The sequence below is a fragment of the Triticum dicoccoides genome, chromosome 2A, assembly GCF_002162155.2.
Source record: "Triticum dicoccoides isolate Atlit2015 ecotype Zavitan chromosome 2A, WEW_v2.0, whole genome shotgun sequence".
Lineage (NCBI taxonomy): Eukaryota > Viridiplantae > Streptophyta > Magnoliopsida > Poales > Poaceae > Triticum > Triticum dicoccoides.
Window position 1 is genome coordinate 91,118,781 of NC_041382.1, and position 10,801 is coordinate 91,129,581.

Here is a 10,801-nt window from a genome sequence, read left to right on the forward strand (position 1 = left end):
AAATGTTCATAATTCCTAGAATATTATTTCAAGTGCATCTACTTTGTTCTGGTAATTTTTGCAATCTCCAAAATATTTTATTTGTGTGTTATTTTACTGTTTGTGTTGCCTTTTGCATCAAAACGAATTTCTAAAATTTCATTAGGTGAGGAACTGGTGTTCCTGTAGTTATATTAGCAGTATAGATTTTACTGTGTGTCTACGTATTTTTATTTAGTTTTTATCCTGTTGTTTTATTTTTAGTTCTTTTTACTTCTGTTGTTTTGTAAAGAAAAAAATGAAAAGCTCAGCGCGCAGCGCAGAGCACTGCGCGGCCCAGCTAGCCACGCGACCCAGCACCGCGGGCCACCTAATCTAGTGCCAGCACCGCAGCCCGCTGGCTCGCAGTCGCTGCCAAAGCGGTACGCCTGCACTCGACCCGCATCGCTCCGCCGCACCCTGTTCCTCTGCTTCCTCGAGCCGGACACCGCTCAACCGCATGCCGCGCGCACGCTGAAGCCGAGCCAGACTCAACGCCGCGCCCTAGTCCACCTCGAACGCGCCCGAGTTTCCGTGCGCGAGCAAAACCCCTAGGGGAGACCCCGCATCCCCTCCTCGATCTTCTCCATCGCCGCACACTCTGGTTAGGGCGAAACACATCTCATCTTGGAGCTCCGAGACTGCCGCCGTTCATCGGTTGTTGCCGTCGCTGTAAGAATTCACAAAGCTCAGCTCCTTGCACCCTTCAATTCCCCACTCAACGCCAAACTCTTTTGACACCCTGGGAAACCCTGTAGAGCACTAGGACGCCGTCGCCACCGATGTCTGCCGCCGCTGGAGCTCTTCCGGTTCACCCCGCCACCACAGCCCCAGAGGAGGTCCTCGCCGTTGTCGAATACCACCAGCGCCTTCGCCACTCAACGCCGCACCCATCCAACCCCTCAACTTCACCGGAGATCTGCCAGAGAAGCTCCACCGCCGACGCCCGAGACCGCCGCTGCCGTTCCTTTGTTTCTAGTGAGCACGCACGCGTAGGAGTTTTTCCACAAATCCCGTGCTGCCATGTGGCAGTTAGCTACAGGACACGCACAGGAGTTGCTACAGTGTTCAGGAGTTTTATGTTTCTTTTTTGTTTTTCACAGATTTTCATCCAAAATTCTTTTTGCTATATCTTTTATTCTATAAGTCCAATTTAGGTAATTCTTTTTCCTGTGCACTCACAAAAATCAACACTTTATCATAGTACCAACTTTGCACATGTTTGCACTGTTCAAATTTGAATTTGTTTGAATTCGAGTTAAACCTTCTGGAGACAGTATCTTTCAAACCGCTTATCAAATTTGAGTGATTCTTTTTGCATAGTGATCGTAGTGCAATTTAGGTGTTGTTAAGCTTCTGTTGTTGAGTTTTAAAAATGGTTCTCTTGCTGTTGGTTTTGTTTTGGTTTTATTCGTGTTCCGTTGATTGATTTGTTGAATTGTGTGAAACGTGTAGATTGTCCGGAGTGTGACGCGAACTATTGTCAGGAGTGTGACCTTTTGAACCAGAATCAAGGCAAGTTACATGTTGATCATCCTTTACCTATTGTTTTCTATGCATGTAGTTATATCACACTATGAATATATGCATGTATATGATTATTATATTATCTTGCTATATTATTGAGTTGTCTCCCGTCATTGCAGATCGTGGTAGTTGTAGTTTTGCTATGCTTTGTAGACGGGGGTGGCTCGTGTATTCATTGAGCTTATGTGAGGATTATATAATATATATATAATAATAATAATAATTTGAGTAGTAACTCAGGACTCAATTCACCTCTGGGCGGAATTGGTATTGCTAGGGTGGTTTCAAGAACATCATGGTTTATACCCTCTGAATGTAAGTGGACGGCCGCCCAGGCTCAAAAAGATCAGACGGACTTAGTGACTAGTAGCTTCCATGTGCGACCACTGGCTAAATGGGCTCTGGCTTAGTTGATCAGTTGTGGAACCCTTACTCGGATGTGCCAGTAGATGTAGATATAATAGTTGGGATGGGCCTCCTGTTGGGACTAGGGGACTGCTTCTGAAAGACTTCGTCTCAATCTTCGGGTTGGGTCCACTGGGTAAAGCATACTAAAGTCTGCATAGTATTAAAAACTAATCATGATTAGCCATGCCCCCGGTTATGGGTAACTTTGAGCGACTATGCCATTAAAGTTGTTGGATGATCTTGACAGATGTGACATTTATTAATATTTGTGGGCAACTTAATAAAGGGTAGGTTGGAGTTGATTTTGCCAACTCAACCTTGTGTATTTAATTGTAGTAATAAAAGAACTAAATTAAAATTTGACTATTAGGTAGTTATTAGGATAAAATTAGCTTTCTGCAAAAATAAACCCTCAAGCCTTCCTTTGTTGTACTATGCATATACATGTAGGTCTGCTTTATTATTACTCCTGTGTAACTTGCCAATACATTCCAAGTATTGACCTATATGGCTGCAACGTCTCATGTTGCAGGATATTCATATGAAGAGTAAGGTACCGTTAGGGTCGCAAGTCTGTACTCAGCATCGCCAGTGGGCTATGATGGGACTCATCGTTATTTTCCGCTACTTTCCGCTGTTTGATTGAATAAAGCTAGCCAAGTGCTATGTAGATTGTTTTATTTTATATATTCTGGATCATACGATGTAATAAATGATGCACTTGCTATTCTGGTATTCATCTATACTGTGTGTGCTAGCGAGTTTGATCCATGGACTAGCACGGTAAGGACAGAGACTCAAATCCTTCGAGGTTTGGTCGTATCAGAGCAGTGTGTTGACTGTAGGACGTGACCCTAGAAAATGGATTAGAAAAGCCATAGGAGTGAAAATTATTTTATCAACTAGTTGTACCTCTTACTATCTATTAGTAACCCCCTCAAGTATCTTGAACAGTTAAGTAGGAACTAGTGCTGAGACCACCATTCATGCTTGTTTTATATTGCAACGTTATCATGTTAGCGTATCTGATTATGTCCACTTTCGTGGTATGAATATACTAGATTGTTTGCTTGATTGGTAGTTGTTTGTTAAATTGCTTAGTGTGGAAATTATTCGACTATATATATAATATTATAATATTGTTTGTTGTTTGTTTGTTGGTGTTATTTGTGTTGTGTTTTGTTGGCTTGATCATATTATGCATATGGGTAATATATTTATATATACATATCTTTGGCCCTAGTATATCTATAACTCATCTATGCTTGCCCATCAGATGCCGCCGAGGCGTGATACTAGATGCACTGCTGCATGAGGAGATAACAATGGCAATGAAGTACCCTCATACACCCAACAGGTTATTGGGGGACATGATCAATTGATCCAGTTGCTTGCTCAGAACCAGAACAACAGCAATAACAACAACAATCCGCCGCCACGGCTACATGTGGATATGCTTACCAGGTTCTTGAGGTTGAATCCTTAGAGGTTCTCCAGTTCCCCTGAACCTATTGTGGCCGATGATTGGCTCCGTGCAGTCAATAAGAACCTGGAGACGGTTGGATGCACAGATGCAGAGAGGGTGAGGTTTGCCTCACATTTGCTGGAGGGTCCTGCCGTAGCTTGGTGGGACAACTACTTGGTCACTTATCCCATTGCTAGTATCACTTGGGTACAGTTTTAGGCAGCTTTTCGTGCTACACATGTGTCTGCTGGTGCTATGAGTCTGAAAAAGAATGAGTTTCGCAGTTTGCGCCAGGGGGGTCGCACTGTTAAAGCTTACACTACTAGGAAAATGCTTATATGTAGAACTTTACCAGTAGCGTTTGTTTGGGACCCCACGCTACTGGTAAATACTAGTAGCGCTTGGTACAAAACGAGCTGCTGGTATTACTTAGCAGTAGCATGATTGTTTTGGCAGCGCTACTAGTAAGTGTGCCACACCACACCCTGAAGTCAAGACATAGTAGCAGCATGGGTGATCAACCCAGCGCTATGGCTAAAGACATAGCTAGCGCTATGGCAAAAGACATAGCTGTAGCGCCTGGATTGCAAAACTCGCTACTATCACCCACGCTACAAAAAAAATTCACCCAACACCCTATCCAGATCCCCTCCACCCCCACCTCCCTTCCACCTCCTATCTTCTCTCAACCCACTCGCCGTCGGCCCTGCTGAACAACAGCGGAGGGGCCATGTCGACGAACGAGCGACCTGCCGCGTCCGTCGACCCCTACGCCGAGCTCGCCTACTCGCGCGGCCCCTCTCCCCCTTCCGCCTCCCCCGAGCGCCCGCCTCACTCTTCTCTGCTGGTGCGTGCGGACCTCAAATCCATGGAACGGCTCTGCCAGTTGATCCCATTGCGCGCGCTCACACCATCTCCGTGCTCCTTGCAGGGACGTGGTGTTCTCGCGCTCGGCGTGGGGGCCTGCGGCACTGACGCCGTCGATGACAAGGAGCTCCACCTCGTGCATCACAAGGACGGCCAGTGCCACATCAAGGTCCCCCGCCCCTTCCCTCCCTCCCCCGATCCTGTCCCCTCTCATTTCTGCGCCAATTGGTTGCGGCGACTTCGATTCCCAAATCGTATCGATTATGGCTGCTGGAATTGATTTTGAACAAGAATGGTAGCAATTAGATGCAATTTTGAGTAGTACATATTGAATAAGCTAACCAACCGGCAACCCCTCACATGGTCTGTATTTTCAAGCAATTTTCTTCTCCAGGTAGGACATTTACTGAGGGTGAGGTTGTTAGTTGCCTAGGTAAAAATACATGGAGTATTCATACAGTCCGTAGTAATATCGTTCTTCGGTGATCCAATCTGGTGCTACTTACTAAGCAAGTTAGTGATAATTTTTGTCTATCCATCAGCCTTGGATGATGTCTATGACTATGTACATGTAGGTGTATACATGTTCTATTAGTCAACTGTTAATTCACTGGACCGCTGACAATTTTTTATTAGTGTGAGTGTGATTCCACTTGTAACTAAGCAAAGTGATACACGGAGGAATTGGTAGCCAAGGTGGCTCCACCTCGACATCGGACCTCCCACTGGACAGAATCGGAGTGGGACAATGTCGGTTCAATGGTCGACGGTGGTTGCGTATAGGAAAGAAGAAGATGACGGAAGTTGCATAGGAGTTGGTATGGCTTGGCTAGGACAACTCGCGGACAGGAACAATGGGCAAGAATTGCATACGAGGCAAAGCTTAGGACGATTTGTTTTTTGAGGAACTGAGCAGGAGGAACAAGGGAGAGCAGTAACAATGGGAAGAAGCGCTCCCTGTCCTAATCGATCATGGTTGTGGCCTTGCCTTCTCAAAGGTGTTTCATTGCATTCTTGCCGGTTTGAATTGTTTTGTTCCTCAAGTTGAGGATGCTATTCCAGTCCAATGGTACAGCGTATTATCTTATCTCTTTCTTTATTTGATGGGTGCTTATCCATCTTAAGACTGCAACTGCAAGTTCCATTGTCATCTACATGTCTTTCAGATTGTTTTTATACGGTGGAGAAGCTTTGTGCAGGTGCTCACTACCAAGATTGGTGCTGTTTGTACTGCATACCGCTTTATGCATTGGCTAAATTTTTAGTTTGGCTTCTCACACCATGGTTTGCTTACCTAAATCTTTGTGTATGTTTGCACTGCAGGGTTGTGAACCTGTGATGCATCAGTGGACGAATCTGGTTTACGAGAAAGAGACACATGCGAGCGCTTTGTTTTCTTCTTTCAGGGTGCCTCCTACAGATACAAGTACATGCTCAAGTCAGGTATATATTTTTGTTTCTTTGTCCACCGGTTAGACTAAAACTTCTTTTAGTAGGGTAAATCTAATATTTTGTGGTAACTATCCAGAGAAAAAAAATGGATGGAGTGAGTTGATTTGCGATTCCTACAAAGTAAATAATAGAAATTCTAATAAAGTATTGGTTAAACTAAAACATTCACAATTCCTTTTGGGATTCTTCGGATCCAAATCCTAACCAATCCATTTGGTTAACACAAATGGATTACTGAAATGAATATGCAAAAAAAATCAGAGATGATGACCTTGGGATTGACAATGCATTGTCATCAAATAGACACTACGACCACTATCGTAGAGGGCAGAAAGGAGGATAAGCAACACCAATGGGATGCCATGTTTGAATAGAGAACATAGAATTGTGTGGGGAGAGGGTTATACTTTAACCATTAAGTCATGCTTGTTAGGCTAGGGGTATGTAGTATTTTTTTCTCCCGTTGCAACGCACGGGCCTTTTTGCTAGTATAACTTTAACGACTACAATCGTGAGAATTTTTTCCATTCTTTTTTTGGCCCATGCCTTCCACTAATTTTCTGCACAACGAAGATATAGGCTACACACCTCCACATGATTTCTCTCTCAAAAAAATAACCTCCACATGATTGCCACTCCAAACTCCAAAGGATTTCCAGCCACAACTCACGTGTGGTGGGGAAGACAAGTCAAGTCAAGTGGAGCATTAGGTACACACTCTACTGTGTAAACACACACACACACACACAAAGATACTTCAATCCACTCCTTTATTCTTGCTAGGAGTCTCGCTACTCTGCCTCGCACGGTCACCGGAGTCTGGTCGACGGTAAGACTCTGGTAACTACAAACCCTTCCATCTCCCCAATCATGCTTTCTCCAGTTGTCCATGGAGCTGTTGCTTGCTGAATTTAGGCTTTGTTTTTTCTGATGAAGGGCTCTTAATTTAGGCTTAGTTGGAATAATTCCTTGCAATACTACTATTTTTAATTGTCAGTGCCTTCGATGATCCATGCTCCATCTGCACACATATTTATTATGTGTGTTTATATTCTCAAAAAAGATGGCATGTGTTTATCTGTTAACCGTATCACTTAGCTAAGATCGCCACAAGATATTGGTAGTTGTACGCTTTCTAAAAAGGAACATATTTTCCTCACAAAACTAAGAGACGATCAACATTAGGAATTGCAACTTTATAGACAGTACTAATCTAGACTGGTATCCATGGTAACCATGTGTGTTCCTGTACCATTTAGTTTGTATAGCCAGTGAGGAATTAAGCATATATTTTTGGCATGAGCTCTTTTCAATTGCTAGATGAGAAGGAATCTTAACTTAATTGGTCTTGTGAATTGTAATATACTATTTGGTTGAACTGATGATATTTGCATACTAATAAGTTTTCACTTTCCCGACGTGGACGCATGGTTGATTGACGAGGACTAGCGCGGCCCGGTGGGCGCTGTGCTCTTCAACCCGGTGAAGCCCGGCGGCCACGTCGCATAGATGATCGTCCAGGTGATCGTGACACCGAAGGTTGCCGAGGTGGAGGACCTCGACACCACCGTCCGAGGATGGGGGGGGGCGAGGATTTGGGTCCACCGGCATCTGAACTCCGAGCCTTGGTAGATACATCTAGAGAACAAGTTTGTTTAGGTTGGTGGTGAACACTAGGGAAGGTACCCACGTTTCGATGATGGTTGTGTGCGTATGATGTTAAATGGACTCTTGTGATCTCTTCTAGTTGGGATGGTTCTATGACCTTAGTTTATCTTGCACTGGATGTGTCTCTGATTTCCATCCATGAATATGGCATCTAATTCTTTTAATTCCTAATTAGCTAGTAGTAGCGTGGGGGAAAAGGTGCACGCTACTAGTCCTAATCAGCTAGTAGTAGCATGGGAGAAAATGCACGCTACTAGTACTTAGGATAGTAGTAGTGTGGGTTACAAAAAAGCGCTACTGCTATCTTCAGTTACCAGTAGCGCTAGGACAAACAAGCGCAACTGCTAAAAAATAGCTGTAGCGCCGTAGCAGTAGTGCGTCTACCAGTGCTACTGGTAGCAAAAAAACCAACGCTACTAGTAAGCATTTTCCTAGTAGTGTTATGTGGAGGAATTTAATAATCTTGCACGTTATCCTCCTAATGATGCTAACACTGATGCAGCTAGGCAGGAGAAATTCTTGGAGGGCCTAAATGATGACTTGAGCCTTGAGTTGACTGGCCACTTTTAGGAATTGTCAGGATTTGATTGATAAGGCTATTGTGCTGGAGGGAAAGCAACAGGCCATAGAGACTCGCAAGAGGAAGTACAACAATAATAACAGGTATAATTCAGGACCACATCAGAAGCCACTCACTTCATATCATGGTAATTTAGGTAATGGGCATCATAATCATCATGGAGGTAATATACATAATCATCATGGAGGTAATGATCATAATCATCATGGAGGGAATGGCCACAACCATAATGGCCACCATCATCATAATGGGCACAAGAGTAACAATGGTAATGGTAATGGAGGGAATAATAACCAGAGCCACCAGAGTATGCCTGTGCAGAGGGATATTAGCTAGGTCCAGTGCTATAAGTGTAGGCAGATGGGCCACTACTCCAATGCTTGTCCAGAAAGCAAGAACGGTAATGGGAATTCAGGATCCAGCAAGCCAAACCCCTTCCAAAAGGGGCATGTAAATCATGTTAATGTGGAGGAGGTTTACAATGAACCTGATGCAGTCATTGGTAAGCTCTTGATTAATTCAGTACCTGCACTTGTTCTTTTTGATACTGGTGCATCGCATTCATTTATTTCGAGGGTATTTGTTGATAAACATGGTTGCCAACCAAAACACTTAGTATGCCTATTAGAGTGAGTTCCCCGGGAGCTGAGATGATAGCAGGTGTTGGTTGTCATCAGTTGACTTTGTCTATTGGGAAGCATGAGTTTCCTATGGATTTGATTATATTGAAGTCACAAGGTCTGGATATTATTTTGGGTATGGATTGGTTGTAGTTATATAAATGTCGTATTGATTGTGCCAGTCAATCTATTACTCTCAGTGCACCAAGAGGGAAGAAGATCAAATATGTATGTAAGTATAAGCATAATCAGGTGCAGGTGAACTCTCTTAAGGGGGGTAGCCTGGAAGAGGTGCCAGTTGTGAGGGATTATCCAGATGTGTTTCCAGAGGAGTTTCCAGGTATGCCACCAGATAGAGATATTGAGTTTCTTATTGATTTAATACCGGGCACTAGACCTATTGCAAAGAGACCGTATAGAATGCCTCCTCAAGAGTTGGAAGAATTGAAGAAGCAGATAAGAGAATTGCAGGAACAAGGATTTATTCGCCCAAGTTCATCACCTTGGGGAGCTCTAGTTTTGCTTGTGGAGAAGAAGGATGGAACCTTGAGGATGTGTGTTGATTATCGCTCTTTGAATGAGGTAAACATTAAGAATAAGTATCCTTTGCCTATGATAAATGATCTGTTTGACCAGTTGGAGGGAGCTACTGTGTTTTCTAAGATTGATCTTTGTTCTGGTTATCATCAATTGAAGATTCGTGAGTAAGATATTCCAAAGACTGCTTTTACTACGAGGTATGGGTTGTATGAATATACTGTTATGTCATTTGGATTGACTAACGCTCCTGCATACTTCATGAATATGATGAACAAGGTGTTTATGGAGTTCTTGGATAAATTTGTGGTTGTTTTCGTTGATGAACAAGGTGAATCAAGTGCAGAGCTAGATGGCAGTTCCTTACCTCCCCTCGTAGTTGAGGGATAAATTTTTGTTTTCGCGTCTTTCATGTTGTTCATAGTGACCAGCAGATATAAATCCCAAGTGACTCAAAGAATAGAGCTATGCTCCCCGGCAACGGTGCCAAAAAATAGTCTTGATAACCCACAAGTATAGGGGATCGCAACAGTTCTTGAGTGTAGAGTATTCAACCCAAATTTATTGATTCGACACAAGGGGAGCCAAAGAATATTCTCAAGCATTAGCAGCTGAGTTGTCAATTCAATCACACCTGGAAATTTAATATCTGCAGCAAGGTATTTGGTAGCAAAGTAGTATAATAGTAGTGGTAACGGTGGCAAAAGGTAACGATAGCAAAAGTAATATTTTTGGTGTTTTATAGTGATGACAACAATAGCAACGAAAAAGTAAATAAGCGAAGAACAATATATGGAAAGCTCGTAGGCAATGGATCGGTGATAGAGAATTATGCCGGATGCGGTTCATCATGTAACAGTCATAACCTAGGGTGACACAGAACTAGCTCCAATTCATCAATGTAATGTAGGCATGTATTCCGAATATAGTCATACGTGCTTATGGAAAAGAACTTGCATGACATCTTTTGTCCTACCTTCCCGTGGCAGTGGGGTCCTGGTGGAAACTAAGGGATATTAAGGCCTCCTTTTAATAGAGTACCGGACCAAAGCATTAACACATAGTGAATGCATGAACTCCTCAAACTATGGTCATCACCGGTAGCGGTCCCGATTATTGTCACTTCGGGGTTGCCGGATCATAACACATAGTAGGTGACTATAGACTTGCAAGATAGGATCAAGAACTCACATATATTCATGAAAATATAATAGGTTCAGATTTGAAATCATGGCACTCAGGCCCTAGTGACAAGCATTAAGCATAGCAAAGTCATAGCAACATCAATCTCAGAACATAGTGGATACTAGGGATCAAACCCTAGCAAAACTAACTCAATTAAATGATAAATCTCATCCAACCCATCACCGTCCAACAAGCCTACGATGGAATTACTCACACACGGTGGTGAGCATCATGAAATTGGTGATGGAGGATGGTTGATGGTGAGGACGGCAACGGATTCCCCTCTCCGGAGCCCCGAACGGACTCCAGATCAGCCCTCCCAAGAGAGTTTAGGTCTTGGCGGCCGCTCCGTATCGTAAAACATGATGAATCCTTCTCCCTTATTTTTTTCTCCCCGAACACGAATATATGGAGTTGGACTTGAGGTCGGTGGAGCTCTAGGGGGCCCACGAGGCAGGGGGCGCGCCTAGGGGG

The 10,801-nt window shown here is 43.6% G+C and overlaps 1 long non-coding RNA gene across 1 annotated transcript; it reads left to right on the forward strand.

The window, feature by feature from the left end:
* The first annotated feature begins 5,036 nt into the window (after positions 1-5,036).
* On the forward strand, positions 5,037-7,538 carry LOC119359067. Its single transcript, XR_005172371.1, has 2 exons — positions 5,037-5,484; positions 5,609-7,538. It is a non-coding gene; the product is annotated as an uncharacterized LOC119359067 (long non-coding RNA).
* Positions 7,539-10,801: the final 3,263 nt, after the last annotated feature.